The sequence below is a fragment of the Meles meles genome, chromosome X (genome assembly GCF_922984935.1).
Source record: "Meles meles chromosome X, mMelMel3.1 paternal haplotype, whole genome shotgun sequence".
Taxonomy (NCBI): domain Eukaryota; kingdom Metazoa; phylum Chordata; class Mammalia; order Carnivora; family Mustelidae; genus Meles; species Meles meles.
Window position 1 is genome coordinate 6,984,047 of NC_060087.1, and position 16,740 is coordinate 7,000,786.

The 16,740-nt window shown below is 46.5% G+C and overlaps 1 long non-coding RNA gene across 1 annotated transcript; it reads right to left on the reverse strand.

Annotated features, from left to right (window-relative positions):
* Positions 1-14,058: 14,058 nt before the first annotated feature.
* On the reverse strand, positions 14,059-15,831 carry LOC123934815. The gene is made up of 3 exons (XR_006816833.1): positions 15,755-15,831; positions 14,849-15,060; positions 14,059-14,176 (listed from the first exon to the last, which is right to left on the reverse strand). It is a non-coding gene; the product is annotated as an uncharacterized LOC123934815 (long non-coding RNA).
* Positions 15,832-16,740: the final 909 nt, after the last annotated feature.

Below are 16,740 nucleotides of genomic sequence, written 5' to 3' on the forward strand. Positions count from 1 at the left end.
GATCATCCTAGTAAAACACGAGCACTTCTCGAACGTTTCAGTGTTGTTTATGTTCATTAAGAATATGCTGCCCAGGGCGCCTGGGTGGCTCAGTTGGCTAAGCATCTGCCTTCAGCTCAGGTCATGATCCCAGGGCCTAGGATCAAGCCCCGTGGCGGGCTCCCTGCTCAAATAAATAAATAAAACCTTAAAAAAAAAAAAAAAAGAACACGCTGCCTGTGACACAAGGTGTGAAAGTGCACAAGAGGCTGCAAATATCCCAACGTCAGGAGGCTGAGCTTTGCACTGGCAGCTGTGGGCAGCTGATGAATGTTTCTGAGCACAAAGGACAAGGTTCAGTCTTTACTTCTCAAAATCAGAGTCCTGAGAACACAAGTAGTTGGAGTAGAGATGAAAAGTTGATTGTTGCCTTTCAGCATCCAAAGTCAATTTTTTCAAATGTGACCTTAGCTATATATCAAACAGATCCCTTTTTTTAAAAGTCACTCTCAGCCAGGCACTTAGGAAACTAGGACCCTCGGGCCAAATTCCTCCTGCCTTCCATTTGTGCTAATAAAGTTTTATTGGTAGCAACCACATCCCTTCACATATGTATTACCGATGACTGCTTTTGCACTACAGTGGCAGAACTGAGTAGTGGAGACAGAAACCTCATGATTTGCAAAGCCGAAAATATTTACTCTCTGGACCCATTCACAAGCAGTCGGCCGATCTGTGCTCTAAGCCAATGACAACTTCATGATTCCGGGTGAAGATCAACTCATTTTCATATTCTGCCTCATTATAAAGGAACATCTGGGGTCTTTATCTCCTCTTCATTTTGGGGCGGGAAATTTAAACTTTTTTTTTTATTGAAGTAGAGTTGACATATGTTATATTAGTTTCAGGTGTTGGGGGTGGGTTTTTGACTGTGCGAAACCTCCTCATGTTGAATGAGCCCCAAGACTTGAACTTGATATTTTTGGATACGATTTTTAATAACCCAGCATTTCATAAATTCTTAATTTCTTTTTTTGAATTAAATAATTTAATTTGACAGAATTAAGTAATTTTCCAAATTTAATTCGGTCAAGTAGCTTGATCGGTGTAGGCAAAATAAAACCGTCCTAGACAAGGAGAACGCATTGCCCTAAAAGGCCTGTTTGGTACAGGTTTCTCCAAAGTAAGGGCGTTTTCTCTACAATGGATGATTGAAAACCAAAGACATGGTTTTTTTAAGGTCAGACCATAAGGAATCATAAAATCAATATTTCTAACATTTATGGATTTGCTCTCATTAGTTTTTGGCAATACATGACTTCTTGATTTTTGAAAGAGGTACAAAATAGTGCAGAAAGCTTCTGGAACAGGAATGAAATATATATTTTTTTATATTTTTAGTGTAAACAAATTCCAAACATATGGGTTACATTTCCTTTTAAAAATAAAGGGTTTTAGCATTTAATGGGAAAAGCGATTTGCAAAATATGCTTTGGATTTTGCCAAAACCGAATCACTCAAAATGTACAATTAACTCTAAACGAAACCAAACTCAACTGTCTTTGCTTTAGATGACTAAAAAACACATCTCCCATTGTCATTCATGCTTTCAGTTCCCAAGTCGAGCAAGGGAAGTCAGAATGTGCTGTGAAATGTACTGTTCTTCGTAAAGTCATGTGTCCAAATGTAGTTGAACAGGAGAGTGTTTGCCAGGGGAGACTATGTGACCTTCTCATGTGTAAATCTATTCTGACTAGTTACGATGTTTGAGGGGAATTACAGAGAGGAACTGACGTGCTTCCTGGTTAAGGGATCAAGTTGTTAATTTCTACCGGCTATGAGATGCTTATTTGTGTCCCGAGAGCTAAATAATCTGACAAAAGTCTTCTACGTTTTAATGACCTTTTATATTGGCAATGAGAGCAGTAGAGTGGTAATAAATGTGCCATTAAAACATACATTAGGTTTTTTAAGGTTTTTCTCTTAGATCATGTTCATTTGCAGAAACAAACATGCTGTTTGAAAATCAAGTGGGACTGACCAACTAATTGTTGGAGCGAGACATCGAGGACTACTTTCTTCCCTACTTGCCGTGTGCAGTTCTCCACGGCAGGGATCGAGCCGACTGTGGGGCGGGCACCCACCCAAACTCGGAGCCAGGGGCTCCTGAGAACTCGTGTATCTACCCGTCTCTACTCTGGAAATAATACATGCGCCTCCTTGGAGGAAACACAAATTATGAATTATGAATTAGCCGCGGTTTGGAATATGCAAGTGATCCTCATGAGAATTTAAATTTTAAATGGAGCCCAGGCTAGGAGAAGATCTACAAGCCATTCGCAAAGAGTCGATGAGGGTAATAAATCGAGGAGTATGTCTACAACGATGCAAATACATTCCCAGCTCCGGACAGAAGGGGGAAACTGAAGGGGCACTATTTCAATATTGAAATCTAGGAGCATAATTAGATCAGATGCAAAACCACTGTATACACAGAAGAATAAACAAGGAGGAAAAGGGAGAGAGGGAACCCTGAGCTTGTTGCCCTCCCAGCCCACATCACACTCTGAAGCAGCCAGTTTTAGATCTTGCCAAGTCTTTCATTTCCCAAAAAGCGATCCGGCGAGGAGAGGGATTTTATATTTTCATTGATTTCTCCAGCTCCTCGGTGCCACACAAAGTGCGCGAGAGCAAAAGAAAACGTGTAAAGCAGCATCTCAAAGGTCAACTCCTATCATGTTCCAATAATGTATTCTTATTACATTATAAAATTATATTATTATCAACAGTTTCTATTCTCATTAATTCCATGCAACTCACAATCCTCCATGCTATACATCCACTTTGAAAACGCTCGTCTCTTACAGACATCAGTAAGCCCATTAAATCTAAGTCTGCCATTTTCAGTTTCCACCCAAACCGATCTAAATGCGGACTGTCGGCTGTTGGCCGAGCAGCAATAATCACACCACTGTTCCTCGTGAATCCGATGCTTTTGCAGTTCGGGAGATTGGTCCCAGCAGTCAGATCATGACTTCTTGAGTTGCCCATTATGTGGTTAAAATTTACATAAATATTAGGTGCACTCAGTCCTTTCCCTGTGGCTTTTCCAGAAGGACCGCATTCCTGTATAGTTATTAGCTTCTTTCAAAGCTTCTTGTTGTTATAACTCGCAGAGAAGAGAAAGTCGGAAATATAGAGAAGTCTGAGATTTGTATAAATCAGGGCTGTGTTCATACACTCTTAGGAGGATTTAATAGGTAAATGCATAGCTGAACTCTAGAAGCCAGTTGGGGCAAGGTAGCCTCTTCCGTCCCTCTTTCTGGAAAATAGCCTTAGGTCACTTTCTCTGGTCATTACACACCTCTTGCCCTCTGCCTTGATTGCTAGGGATACTTTCCCTCCTGAAATCATATCGCACATAACTCCCGGACACCTTCCATCTGGAAACTTCCCTCTTGTCCCCCCCAAGTCTCCTCCCTTTCCTCACTGTCCCATTTTCCCGATCGGGACTCGCTCCTTTTCTCTGGCTGGTCTGCTCTTCCTTTTCTGGTGCTTGAGGAGGCATCCACAGGAGGTTCATGAAATTGTTTCCATTTCCTCCTGGGTCCATGGAAGACCCTCGCCATGGGCGGGTCCTGAGATGGTGCACACGGGGTGGACTGGGGGGGTGACGTTTGCCTCTTCTGGGCCCCCTGAAAGTCCTGCAGAATCTTTCCCCGCCCTTCCATCCTCCCTTCATGGATGGGCGGGCTAGAGATGATTGGGCAGGGTGGTTGCTGGCTCTGGAGGTCTCTGAAGTTGAAGCGTCGGCAGAAGCCCCCAGAGAGAAGAAGCCTGGTGGAAAGAGCGCTTCCGGGACAGCTGTGTGTTGCGGGACATCTGCTCTGCCCTTTGTATCGACGCGGAAGCTTCGATCGTGTTATTCCGCGGAGATTTCTGGCTGTCTGTTACCGCACCTTGCCTGTGTTGACTATGGCAGTGATGCTGTATGTGACCTTCACGATTCAGCTCAACCCTCATCTCCTCTGTGGGATCTTTCTTCTGTGGGCTTCTAGAGCACCTTGGTTTGCTATAAGGTACACAGCTTATTGAAGTGTGTGAGTCGAAATGCGTATTTTACCTCTAGCCCTCCTTTCTTAAAGACTTCCTAGTGTTCCCTAGTGCTATCCTGTGCCTGGCACAGGGCGGAAAGACGCTCGGTGCATCTTGGGAGATGTCACCCTTCCTTGAGAAGTTGTCACACAGGGCGGGGGGCGGGGACTTCAAGCACTGCTGCCCTTGGGGATGGAGGGGACTTGGTGAAAACCAAAGATGTGGGGCCAACTAGCCCGCGCCCTTCAACACCATCACCTGCTCTGGTTATTACACACGGAAAGCCTTGTCATCCTTCACTCCATAGGGAGTGTGAATAAAGGCAAGTTTATACAATGTAGTGATTGGGCTTTATTACGATCTGTTCTCTACGCATCTGTCTTTGCCTGAGCGCTGTCCTGGGCACCGGGGGGAAGCACGTGAATATGGCAGATCAGGTCCTCGTCTTCAGGAGCCTATCTTATCTTTTGAACCCTTAGCATTATGATACCTGTTTTGAAAAGCACCTTTCCTTTGCATAAATCACGGAGATGCTGAACAGTGGATGAAGCCTAGTGAATTGCTTTTGGGCCAAACACAGAGACCAGGCAAACATCAGGAGCCCCTGGAATTCTAGACGCTCTAAAGAGGGTAGCTATTTAATTGCTCGTGTCCTATCTTCCACTGTTCATTTGCAAGGATTTTATTATCTGATTACAGAGGTCACATATGACTTATTACTTAATTTCTCCAATTACTTTTCTTCCTTCTTTTAAATGTTCAAGAGCTCCTTGAGGATGGAGACTAAGTCTTTAATTCAGTTCAACAAACAGTTATTGAATACAATGATCTATTTCATTCCTTTGGGGGGGGGGGGCGGGAAAGATCGCAGACTCCTGTATGTTCATTCCACACTCTTTACAAAAAAATCCCTGTGGAGAACTGGGCTTTCTTTAAGCCATTTACTGCTCAAGTCTTTTTTGACACAGAAGATTCTGCTTGTCTCAGATTTCTTTTTCCCGCCTTTTCTTCCATACTTCCTTCCCCAATATTTGAGTCCCGATTTTTGAAAAATTATATCACTTAGTTAGTAAATTAAATTAAATGTTGGATGTCCAAGGGAAATTCCCTCTATAAAGGAATTATACAGAGAATTCAATCTTTTTTTAAAAAGATTTTATTTATTTATTTGACAGACAGAGATTACAAGTAGGCAGAGAGGCAGGCAGAGAGAGGAGGAAGCAGGGTCCCCACTGAGCAGTGAGCCCGATGCGGTACTCGATCCCAGGACCTTGAGATCATGACCTGAGCTGAAGGCAGAGGCTTAACCCACGGAGCCACCCAGGCTCCTGAAAATTCAATCTTTTGATTGCACTTTACTCTATTGTAAAGCAGAACTTTTTACGAACCAGATTTGGTTAAAAGAGTAACATGTTTACATTCAGTTCCAATTCATCTCATTTTTTTAATGTAGAACTTTTCAGAAGGAGGTTTGTGAGCCTTACCCTACAGCTGCTGCCCAACTTGGTGGAAAGGGAGATTCAACAATGTGTCAGAGGGACAAGAGAGACTTGGGAACAAGCCACCACAGCAAGAAGGAGCTCAGAGATGCACACTTGATACTCCCTGAGAACACAGAAAGTGGACTTGCCGGATTTGGCCAAGAAACAGTGAAAAGCCACCAAAGAAGTGACAATAACAAAACATAGTATACCTGGTTAAATTTGAATTCCAAATAGTCAATCGCGTGGGACATACCTCTGCTAAAAACCTGCTCGTTGTTTATCTGAAATTCAGATTTAAGTGGGACTGTTTGATCCGGTGACACTAACCAGAAAGCCACTCAGTGTAAAAGTGAAGGGTTTTTAAAATCACTTGTGTGCACCCATGATTGGCTTTCAGTCTAGCAATAGCCATCCAAAGGCCCATTATCCCAGATGTTGGGAGGTAGGACAGTCGGTTAGGTATGACTCACGTGTGGTCCTGTCCTTTGCTCTGGGCTCAGGTGTGTGTCAAATAAAGAATCAAGAACAAGAAGCATCATGAAAAGAAATGATTGTTTTCCTGGAAGAGAACTTGGCCTTGTCGGTGTCAGTACCCAGAAGCCAGTTCTTCAGAACCCGAAGACTTTCCGGGGGCTGCTGGTGGCGAAGGGCCCCGTCCGCAGCCCAGGCTAAAGAGGCTGGAGCAGGCAGAGGGTACAGAGTGAGCGGAGAATGAGTCCCGGTGGCTCTGAGCCCAGAGATAGGAATTGACCCTTGGGACATGCCTGGGGGAGGATGGCGCACCAGGTAGGGACACTAGGCAAATTTGGAAAACTTAAGCTCTATTAATGATTTGGACTAGATCACTATGGGGTGCGTGTCCTGTTGAGCAGTATCCCTGGCCCCTGTCCACTAGACGCCAGTAGCATCCCTGCCCCTCCAGTTTTGACAACCAAAAATATCTCCAGCCATTGCCAAAAGTCCCCTGGTAGGCAACGTTGCCCCGGGTGAAAACTCCCCGTCCTCTAGAAAGAAGAGCCAAGGAACCAAGGGCAACAACAGAACGGGAATGCGTACCTAAGAAGCAAATGGGGCAGGCAGGGGTCTGTAGCAAGGAGAGGAGAGTGCCACAACCACAGCAAAATTTTCGCCGTTGGGTTATTTACTCTGGAAGCCCGCCACTCCCTACCTGCTGCCCCCCCTCACCATTTGCACAACCTGGAGAAATGGCAGCCTGGCCCACAGGATCTCTGAGGATGCAGGAGGAAGCTGTAAGAGAAGATACTCATGACTCAGGAATTGACCTCCACAGCTTCTACCTGATCTTCCCGCTTCCACTCCTTCCTGCTGTAGTCTCTTCTCCAGTCCCCATGCTGGTCTTTGAAAAAGCAAAAATCAGGCCTCATGACGCCCTACATAAGTTCTCCAGTGGCTTCCCACTGTACTTGGGCCGAACCCCAGTTCTTCCCCACGACTTGCCAGGGCCTGCGTGATCTGGTCCCTGCCACCCTCCCCACTTTCGCACTGCGCAGGTTGCTCCTTGATCACCACCCTCAACCACACTGGCCTGATTGCTGGTCCTGCCCCAGGGCCTTTGTTCATGATGTCCCCCCTGCCTCAGATACTTACTCTCCACAAGGTCCCTGTTTGAACTTTACCTCCCTAACATGCCCTCCCTAGCCACCCTATTTAACTGGCTAGTTAGCAATCTCTTGCAAAAGTTCTGCTTTTGCCCCTTACCATGCTTATTTTTTTTTCATAGATTTCATTAATGTTTATATTTAATTTTTATTACCCATTTATTCATTATATTTATTCATTATATATTCATTTATACTAGTCCATATTTTTGTGTTTTGTTATGGCCTATATGTTTACAGGGTTGTTTCCTTGCCTCTGTCTGCATTTTAAGGGCTTGTTGAACAAAAGAGTGTCTGGAGCTTGGCAAAGCTAATTACAGAAATGTTGTAATTAGTCGTGTATGTTTAACCTAAGCAGTCATAAGTGTGGTTGGCATTTCTTGGACATCCTCTGTAATCTCTTTGTGTTTTGAGTGCCACTGGAAAACATCAGATCAATATCATTTGCATTTTAGGAGAAAGGACCATATGTCCCCAGATGCCTGGGAGCGTCCCAATTTGTGCCTCTTGTTCCAGTGGAATTATGAATAGCACGGTCACTCCCAAGAACACCCTCGTTTGCACAATACGTTGAATTCATACAGGGTATGGATGTGTCTTTTAACAAGTACGGCCCGTGAGGAATAGAGGTGGAAGATAAAATGAGATGAAAGGGAGGCTGGGACTTTCGGGCATGACCTCGTGGAAGATGTGGAACTAGAATGGAGCCTGGATGGATAGCTAGGAAGAAGAAAGGGCTTTTTTGGATGAAGAAAGTCACACGTGCAGAAGGACAAAGATGAGACCGCTACAGTGGTAGGACCCAGCAAATTGTGATGGAAGGTTTAGACAAGAGAATGATCAGGGATCAAATTCGAAGGTGAATAAGGGCAGAAGGGAATGGCCTGGTCTGCAAGGCTCAGACTCAGGACAGCATCCTGTAGGTGTAACTGTCTGTTGAAGGGCAGGAGCATGCTCCTATCACTGAAACACAGATTCATATGGCCAGGTTGGAATGTTTGACACTCACTGAAAAACCCATTTCTTAAACACAAATTACTCTCTCAAATCAGTCCCAGGTAAGATGGGAGAGAAGATGATATGGGCTTCAGGGAAGCCTAGAGGAGGCAGAGTCGGCTCGTTAACGGCAGCTGTTTCAATAATTAGAACTAAATTCAGCACAATGATTCAATTTAGGCTAACAAAGTCAGGTCTTACATTTCACCTTCTTAATAGCTTCCACTCGTCCCGCAAGCCAGAAGAGCTTGGTTTGGGGATAAGTCACTGCCACTCTTGTTTAGGCAACATTAAAACAACAAACCAGAAGAAGAATGTCCCTTCTCCCGCGCTCTTGAGAAAATAATCAAGTCACCGAGGACTTAATCTCCAACCACTGGAAAAGGGTGGGCATGGCTGACTCATCCAGTGAAGTGAGGAATTTTTATTGTTCGGCCAAGTCTTAGTTCCAAAATAGGTCAAGAACCTTTTGAAGTCTCATTAAGGCAAGCAAACGAGGGAAATCCCTCTTTCGGTCAACTTCACCTCTCTAGAAGCTTTGCTTCTATATAAAAAGGATATTTTATCATTCGGATGCATTTTATGGATCCGAATGGATACTTTTGCTAGAGCAGATGGATGGCTCCCCTCTTCTTTGTTGGCCAGACACGAAAGAACACGGCTGACGCAATGAACTGGCACAGCCACGGACTGTGGCCCGGAGTCTCTAGTCACAGGTGTTTTTACGGAGACACGGTTTTGAGTTGAAAAGCATCTTTGTTCTCAGATTAACCCTCTGGGTTTCTTTAGAGAAAACCTGCTTTATGAAAAGGAGAAAAAAACCAAGGTAGAGTCACATAAAGGCCTGATACCATCTCTACCACAGCAAAGAGGCCGGAGTACGAGAGTGGGAGAAGTTAACCTAATTGTCACCAGAACTTTGAGCTTTGGCTAAGAGTCCTTTGTCTACTTTTTCAAGAAAAGTTGGGGAAGCCAAAGTCCTCTGGTTCTTGCATGTTCATTGCTGTTTGGAATGCTGCATTGCCAAAAAATCATTCTGTCTGATAAATGGTAGAGGGGCCTTTAGGTGGCCAAGCCCCATGCACTGAGCTAATGGCCAAGGGGGAGGAATACAATCAAAGCAATGTGCCATGGTTTTTGCAGTGGATTTGTTGTAGAACTTTCTATTGTTTCACTGTTGGTGATGGGGATAGTGGTGGTGTTTTGGGAGATGGGATGAAATTTAGAGTTCTCTCTGGATAGACGTCTTCAACTTGCTCACCGATAGACTAGGAAGATTAAAAAGAGAAAATCTGCACATACAGAAATGAGAATGGGATGAATCACCTGTAAGAAGTTAACTCATCTCTTTTTAGGTTTCATTTCTATTTTATTTCCCTTAAAAAGAAAAAAACCCCCAAGTTATTGGAGAATACTTAGTTGTTTCCCTCAAAATAAAACAGTAGTCCAAAGAGAGTATTCCTACTTAATATGGTGGAATTGACATTCTGAAATTTCCAAGGAGCTGCACGGAGAGAGAGGGATGACCAGCCGGCTCCCATAATCCTGGCCAACCCGGGCAGCACACGTGCGAGCAGCGAGCCTTCGGTGCCTCCAGGCCCAGCCTCCATCTGGTAGCCGTCGCTGACATGAGACTCCGAGCGAGAGCCGTCAGCTGAGGCCAGTCTACCCACAGAACCACAGAGACAGTAACACGTTTTTTAAGGCCACTCAGGGTTGGGTGGTTTGTTGTGGGGTAAGAGATCATCACAGCAGTCCCTGAAAGTAACGTCAACTTGCAAATTTGGTGACGACCAGAGGAAAAAAGACACAGAGGTGCTGAGAGCCATAGGCTTTGATGCCAGGCGGCGTGGGATGGGCTCCGTGGGCGCAAATCCCGGCCTCGCCACTTCGGATTCTTATGTGCCTGCCCTCTCAAGACCTCAGCGTCTTACCTATGACATGTGGATGATGATAATAGTGTGTTTGAATGGTGCTTGTGAGACACAAATAAATTCCTACGATGTACATAGCCCATTGCTTATCCAAGGGTGCGCACTGAGCAAATTTCAGCTGTTTTTATTAGTAATGAAAATGGCCCATAGAAACCAAAAGGCTTTGCGGGAGAAAAAATTCATTTGCTTACTGAAATGAATGATCTCCGTACTTGGATAATTTCATTCTACTCTTTCCAGTGGGCTCACCCGCTCTTTGGGAAAGAGTCATCTCTAAGATGGTAAACTTGGAAAACGAGCTAGATCATTTTGCAGGAAATGATGTTCTCTTTATGGCGGTGAAGAACTTCATGTTTCTTCTAAAAACCCACCGACAGAGAAGCAAACACAGAAACGAGTCTAAAGGTGTCTGTGGCAAAGTTAACTCCACTGGGCCCTGGGTAATGTACACTGTACATTCCAGGAATGGGGCTGCCTTGGAAATTTATTATGTGTCACATTTAATAAAGGGAAGAGTTTAACAAAACACCCCGGAGATCTGTGTTCTAATTGAGTATCCGCTTTGATGTGTGACTTAGAGCAAGTCACTGGAGCTCTGTCTCTTCTTTCCAACTACTATAAAACGGGATGAGGAGCATTCAGAGCGCCCCCAGACCTTGAACAATAAGGGGGAGGCAGAGGACCTGAAAATGCTGGGACTTCAAAGAGAATGGCCAGAGGTGTGGAGGATAATACCATTCGCATCAGGACAAGGAGGGGTCTCTGTGGGTTTCAGGAGGGGCCAGACTGGGGCAAGGAGGATGATAATGTCCTAAAGGCATAGACACCTTCCAGCCTGCTCCTTAGTGATGCCAGAACGAGACTAGAAAGGACTACCTTCTGTATAACTATCTCTCTCTCTCTCTCTCTCTCTGGCATGTATGATATACACCATATGACCCATATACAACCTGTACAGTATAATGCATACTGCCTATTTACCATATTCACGTATGCGGACACGGGCTGTATCATTCAGAAAACTCCACTTGAAATCGTGCCCACCGGGTTCTGAGCAAACACAAGCCTTTAAAATCAGGAGAGCTCATAGTCGACCAAATTCATCCTACAGAATGTGAAGTGACTGGAGGATTTTCCAATGGACAGGAAGGGCACGTCGGTTGGACAGAATGACAACAGGGTGTTAACTGCAGAGATCACTAGGCACATTTCACTGGGAAGGACCCCTTTCATTTTGGGAGAACTGCCACTCCGAAGCAATTGTTGACAAATACACGGGCTTTTCTCTAGTATTCGCATTGGAATGTCTATCTCTTAAGTCTCGGTTAGGTCTAAATCCCCTTCTTCGGCAGCATAATTCATTCCAAATTGGGCACATTCTTTTGTAGGTTCTCAAAGTCCCGTGTCTCCCCAAATCACATGTGCGGAGCTGAAGAAAATAAAAGGCACTTCCATTTAAAGATTTTTACGGAGACAGATTCCTATTGTATGTTACAGTGAGCTCAGTGGGGAAAAAAAACCAGACCCATTGAAATCTCCACACAGCATTCAAGGAGCGTTTGTTTCCCAAATGGCCAACTTGGAGTGGAAACTAGGGAGAGGGTGTACATAAGAGGAGACAAGCAGAGGACTCCAACCTTGGCCACCATCTTGGTGGGGCCACCAAGACACCCACAGTTTTTGTAAAAGAACTACGTGATGAAATAGGACAGAAAACCCCCTGGTAGAGGTAAGGGGGCTGTTTTCGCAGGTGACCGACCCCATATTTGCCACCTTTTTTCTTTTCTTAGTCCTCTGGGCTTATTACCGTCTCTCCGGTCAGCTCTTTAACAAACCTGTCCGGGGTTGCAGAACCTCCCCGCGCAGTATGTGTGAGGCTCTTTATGGATTTCGCGACATCACTACCTCCAGTGTTCGACACACTTGTAGGGTCGCATAACTGAGTCTGTAAACCGTTTCCATAAAGGGCTGGGTTACAAATATTCCCAGCTTTGTGGGCTGTACAGTCTCTCTCAGCTCTGCATTGTAGCACAAAACCAGCCATTGACAATACATAAAAAAGGAGCGAGGTTAGGTGCCAATAAAACTTTAGTCACAAAAATAGCCCACGGGCTGGGTCTCTGGCCCATCGGCGGGCATTTGTAGATCTTTGCTCCAGACTCTTGCTATCCAAAAGGTGCTCTGTCGACCAGCGATCCCGGCATCATGCGGGAGCTTCTTTGCAACGCAGAATTCTGGTCCTAGACCTCCTGGATCAGAATCTGTATTTTCACAAGGCCCAGGGGATGCCCGGACATATTAAGGGCCAGCCCTGAGCCAAATGGCATAGGGTTTCCTCAGGGAACAATTCTATGTCCTCCTCTCACTGCTCCTAATGTCTCCTCCTCTCCGTCCCACCAGATCATCTCTCGGGCAGAACCCCTAGGTTTTATTTGTTTGTCTGTTTGTCTCTTCTGGGCAGTAGAACAGTCTCGTTTGTAACTATTAAGAAGTCTGGTCCAGGGCGCCCTGGGTGACTCAGCCATTAAGCATCTGCCTTCAGCTCAGGTCCTGGGATCAAGCCCCACGTCGGGCTTCCCGGTCAACAGGAAGTCTCCTTCTCTCTCTCCCATTCCCCCCTGCTTGTGTTCCCTTTCTCACTGTCTCTCTCTCTTTCAAATAAATAAATGAATCTTTTTTTAAAAAAAGGAAGCCTGGTTCAATTGAAACTGATATTTCTTTTTTTTTAAGTTTTCTTTTTTTTAACATTTTTATTTATTTATTTGACAGAGAGAGAGAGAGAGAGAAAGAGAGCGTGTACAAGCAGGGCGAGCAGGAGGCAGAGAGAGAAGCAGGCTCCTGGCTGAGCAGGGAGTCCGATCCCACCACCTGGGATCACGACCTGAGCCGAGGGCAGACCCTTAGCCCACTGAGCCACCCAGGCGCCTCGAAACTGAGATTTCAATAATAAACGCATTTCAAAGGCTCTCAGCTTTCCCATTGCTCCGCGTGTCCAGCTTGGAAACCTTATCGAAACCCATTTTTAGCCTTTCCCTCCTCTGCTGCCCGCAGCTTCTGCCTCCTCCGGGGTCTGGCTGGACGAGGGAGATCAGATAGCAGAGTCTTCTCCTGGCCCCGTGCCCTCATGGTCTGGTGTGGGACCCTCACCGGGCAGCCTTGCCAAAGCTGGCTCTTTCTCCCGTGCGCTGCGGTGCTTTTGTGGGGTGTGAGCCACCCCGGCCCCCGGGACCTCAGGCTTCCCCCAGCTTCCTCACTCCAGCCATCCTCTCTTTCCTTCCCTCACAGCTGCCCTGCAGAGGGGACTTGTCATCCTGGGAGGCGGGTCCTTGGGCGGTCGGCTCTGGGGGGCCACCTTCAGCATCACCGGCTCAGCCCCGGGGAAAACTTAGCCCCTCTCCCCGCCAGGCGCCCGAGGTGTAGTATGTGCCAGCCACCGCAGCCTCGACTGCTCACCTTTGAACTTGCCCAGGCAAGCATCAGGCACCAGTCTCTGTGGCCCAGATGCTGGGACAGGGGCAGGATCAGAGTCCCTGAGGCTGGCTTCTACCCCTGCAGCAGGCAGAGGAAGCCTGCTTGCTGCTCTCCCAAAGGGGACCAGGGCAGCCTCGTGACCCTCTCTCTACGGGCTGCTCCCTTCTCTCAGTGCCCGCTCCCCATTCCCGCGTGCAGGCAGGTGGCCGGCCATGAGCCAGGGTCCCAGAGTCCACCTAGCAAGTCCTTCCCCGATGGTCTGGCTCATCTGCGGTCTTCAAATTCGGGCCCGGGCCACAAACGCCCCCAGAACAGCCTGTTCAAGGCAATTCGTTCCTGTCCCTTTATCCTGAGGAGGACAGTGACACTTAGCGACACTTAAGTGCCTGGCACGGGGGTTCCTGGCTAGTAAAGGGCGAGCTTAAAGGTCTACACCCGTGACTCCAAGGCTGACCTTCTCCCCTTTCCCAAAGCTGCTTTCCGAGATGCTCTTCCAAGCCTTCACTTAGCGCCCAGGCAGGCGGACCCGGAGGTAAAAGTGAACTCTTCTGATTTCCAGCCGAGAAACGTTGCCATCACAACATCATCTTGCCCTTTTCTGTGGAGTGAAAGATTCAGCCATCAGACGAATGCGGCGAAATTTTTAAGATTTGCTCACTGAAGAGTAGTGGCCCTGTTACGTATTTTCTTTGTCGATAAACCAGGAGTGGACTGACAGGGAAAATGTTTGGTCTGGGGGAAAAGTGGCTCGCCAAACAGAATATATTAAGGGATTCCAATTTTGTTGTAAAAACATATGCACATGGATGCAGAAGTGCCTGGGACATACGTCACGTGCTGTCATTCTCGCTGGGCTCTGGAACGTTGGTCACGAGCCTTCTCTGTCTACCCTTTCTATGCTCTCCTAGTGCATAGTGTTTGTTCCAACGCTCGTGTTACTTTTATTATAAGGAACAGGTGCACATTTATCTCGACAAAATATAGAAAGGAGGGCTGTTTGTTTGTCTTTAGCTTTTGTTACTATCACTTTTCCATTCCCTGTAATTTCAGCGTCAACACACAGGACAGCGATAACAACCTTTAGAATTCTCCAAGTTCTCGGGTGCCTGGGATCCGTAATCTGTGTCATGTGAAAAAGACGACCATGAATTTGATGAAATGTGATTTCCAGGGAAACTTATGATTTCAGGAGAAAGGATGATTTACCAAAAAAAAAAAAAAAAGAAAAAGAAAAGAAAGAAGGAAAGAAATAAAGAAAAAGGAAAATTACCTCATTGAGAGAAGGTCTCGAGGAGGTTAAGATGAATTTAGCGTTTGTGTCGGTTCTGCGTTTGGCAGGGTCTTAGGACTGGAATCTTCTATGTATATAATGAAGTCACCAGGAGCCTGACCTGCCTTCACCTTTGATCTGCAGAGGTCAAGGTTTCAACTGGGATGTTTGTTGATTCTCCCGCAGCATTCATTTCTTGGTTTCCGGATGGCCTGTTTGAAAATCACAAACTCAGTCCCAAACCCACAAACTCGGTTCAGATCGCCATATTGAAAGCATTTAGATGACAGTCCAACTCGCTGGTGGGAAACTTCAGATGGGTGCGGCCTCGGAATATTGAAGGGCAAGGACAGCTCTCTCATTACCAAGTGTGAGTGCCCGCCGGCAGCCGTCTTTGCCCCTCTCTGCATCCCTTCCCTTTATCTTCACCCCAGCTGGAGAAGGTCCAACCGCCCCTTCCCAGCTCCTCCACAAAGCTGCCCCAGACACCCCTACTATCAAGCTCTGATCCCAAGGAGGAAGTAATTCTTCCCCTCTTTATGGTTCATCACACTTGTGGCTATTTATTTGCGTGTCTTACCTCCCCCGGGACGTTTTGGGACTACTCCGTTATTCATCACTGGGGTCCCCAAATAGTTCAGCACAGGCTCAGGCACCAAATGCACACCAAATGCCTTTCCCTTAAGATCTAGCTATGATTTTTCTGCGAGTTATGCATACACACAGTTTAAGAAGTTACACAGTTCCACGGGCTTGATCAGAAAAGCAGCACTCCGCGACCGGTCCCCCCTCACTTCTTATTTCCTGCTCCCAAGGCAACGACCTTAACTGCTTGGAAATCGCTCCGCATGCCTCTAGGTTTCGTGTTTATATTGCTACTTCTTCATGTTTTGATTTCTGCATTACCTATTGGCTTCCATTTTGGAGGGCAAGGACTGAGCTCTCCGCGCGACCACCTCCATGCCGACCTCCTTGCTTTCCTCTGCCGCCCACACGCCGCCTCCCGCCTCCGATCCTGGAAATCCAGTCCTGCTGAACTTGGGTCAGACCAGGATTCAGAGTCCGCATGACTGTGACGAGGTAATGCCGCCCCACCCGAAATGGCTCGCTCTGGAGGCAGAAATAACCTTTTTATTTTCCTGGTTGGCTTGGTTTTCTCTGCACGTGTCAGATGCTTTTGCAAGCACTCCCTTGGATTTAAATCTCTCCTTTTACCGCTTTCCAGCACTCTCAGGAACTCTGTCCAGTTAATCTTAGGAAAATCTCTCCTAGAGCTTCCGCCTGCCGTTGTCTCTCCACCATCCCGGGGTCTCCCTTCCCCAGAATCTTCAGGTTCCCCTGGACCCTGGCTTCCAATGCCCTTGTTTCCTCTGCCTCCTTTCTGATGGTTTTCCTCTCTGTGGTTCAGTGTGTCCCTTGGTTGGTTCCTGAGAATGGACGCATGGGAAATCATTTTTTGAGACACTGCGTGGCAGAAAATGTCTTTACCTTTGACTGACAGCATTACCGTAATGTGGAAGTTGGTGCCGCGGGTCCTTTACCCTCAGAAATTCGAAGGCATCGCTCTGGCCGCTCTCATCCTCTAGCGTTGGGGCTGAGAAGTTTAATGCTGTTCATATTCCTGGTCCTTTGTGTGGACCTTGCTCCTGTTTCTTCCCTTTGTCTCTCTGGACATTGCTGTGTCCCCTCCCCCTCCCTTTTATCATGTCTTTCTTCTCCCATGTTCTGTAACCTCGTCTTTTAAGGCAATTTTGTGGCAGATCCGCTCAATTTCCCTTCCAGTACTTCAAGCCTTTGATTTCAGCTGCTATATTGTAATTTCCAAGGGCCATGGTGCTTATCCTCTGAGTGGTCCTTTTTCAAAACATCTGTCCTTGTTTCGTGCACGTGAT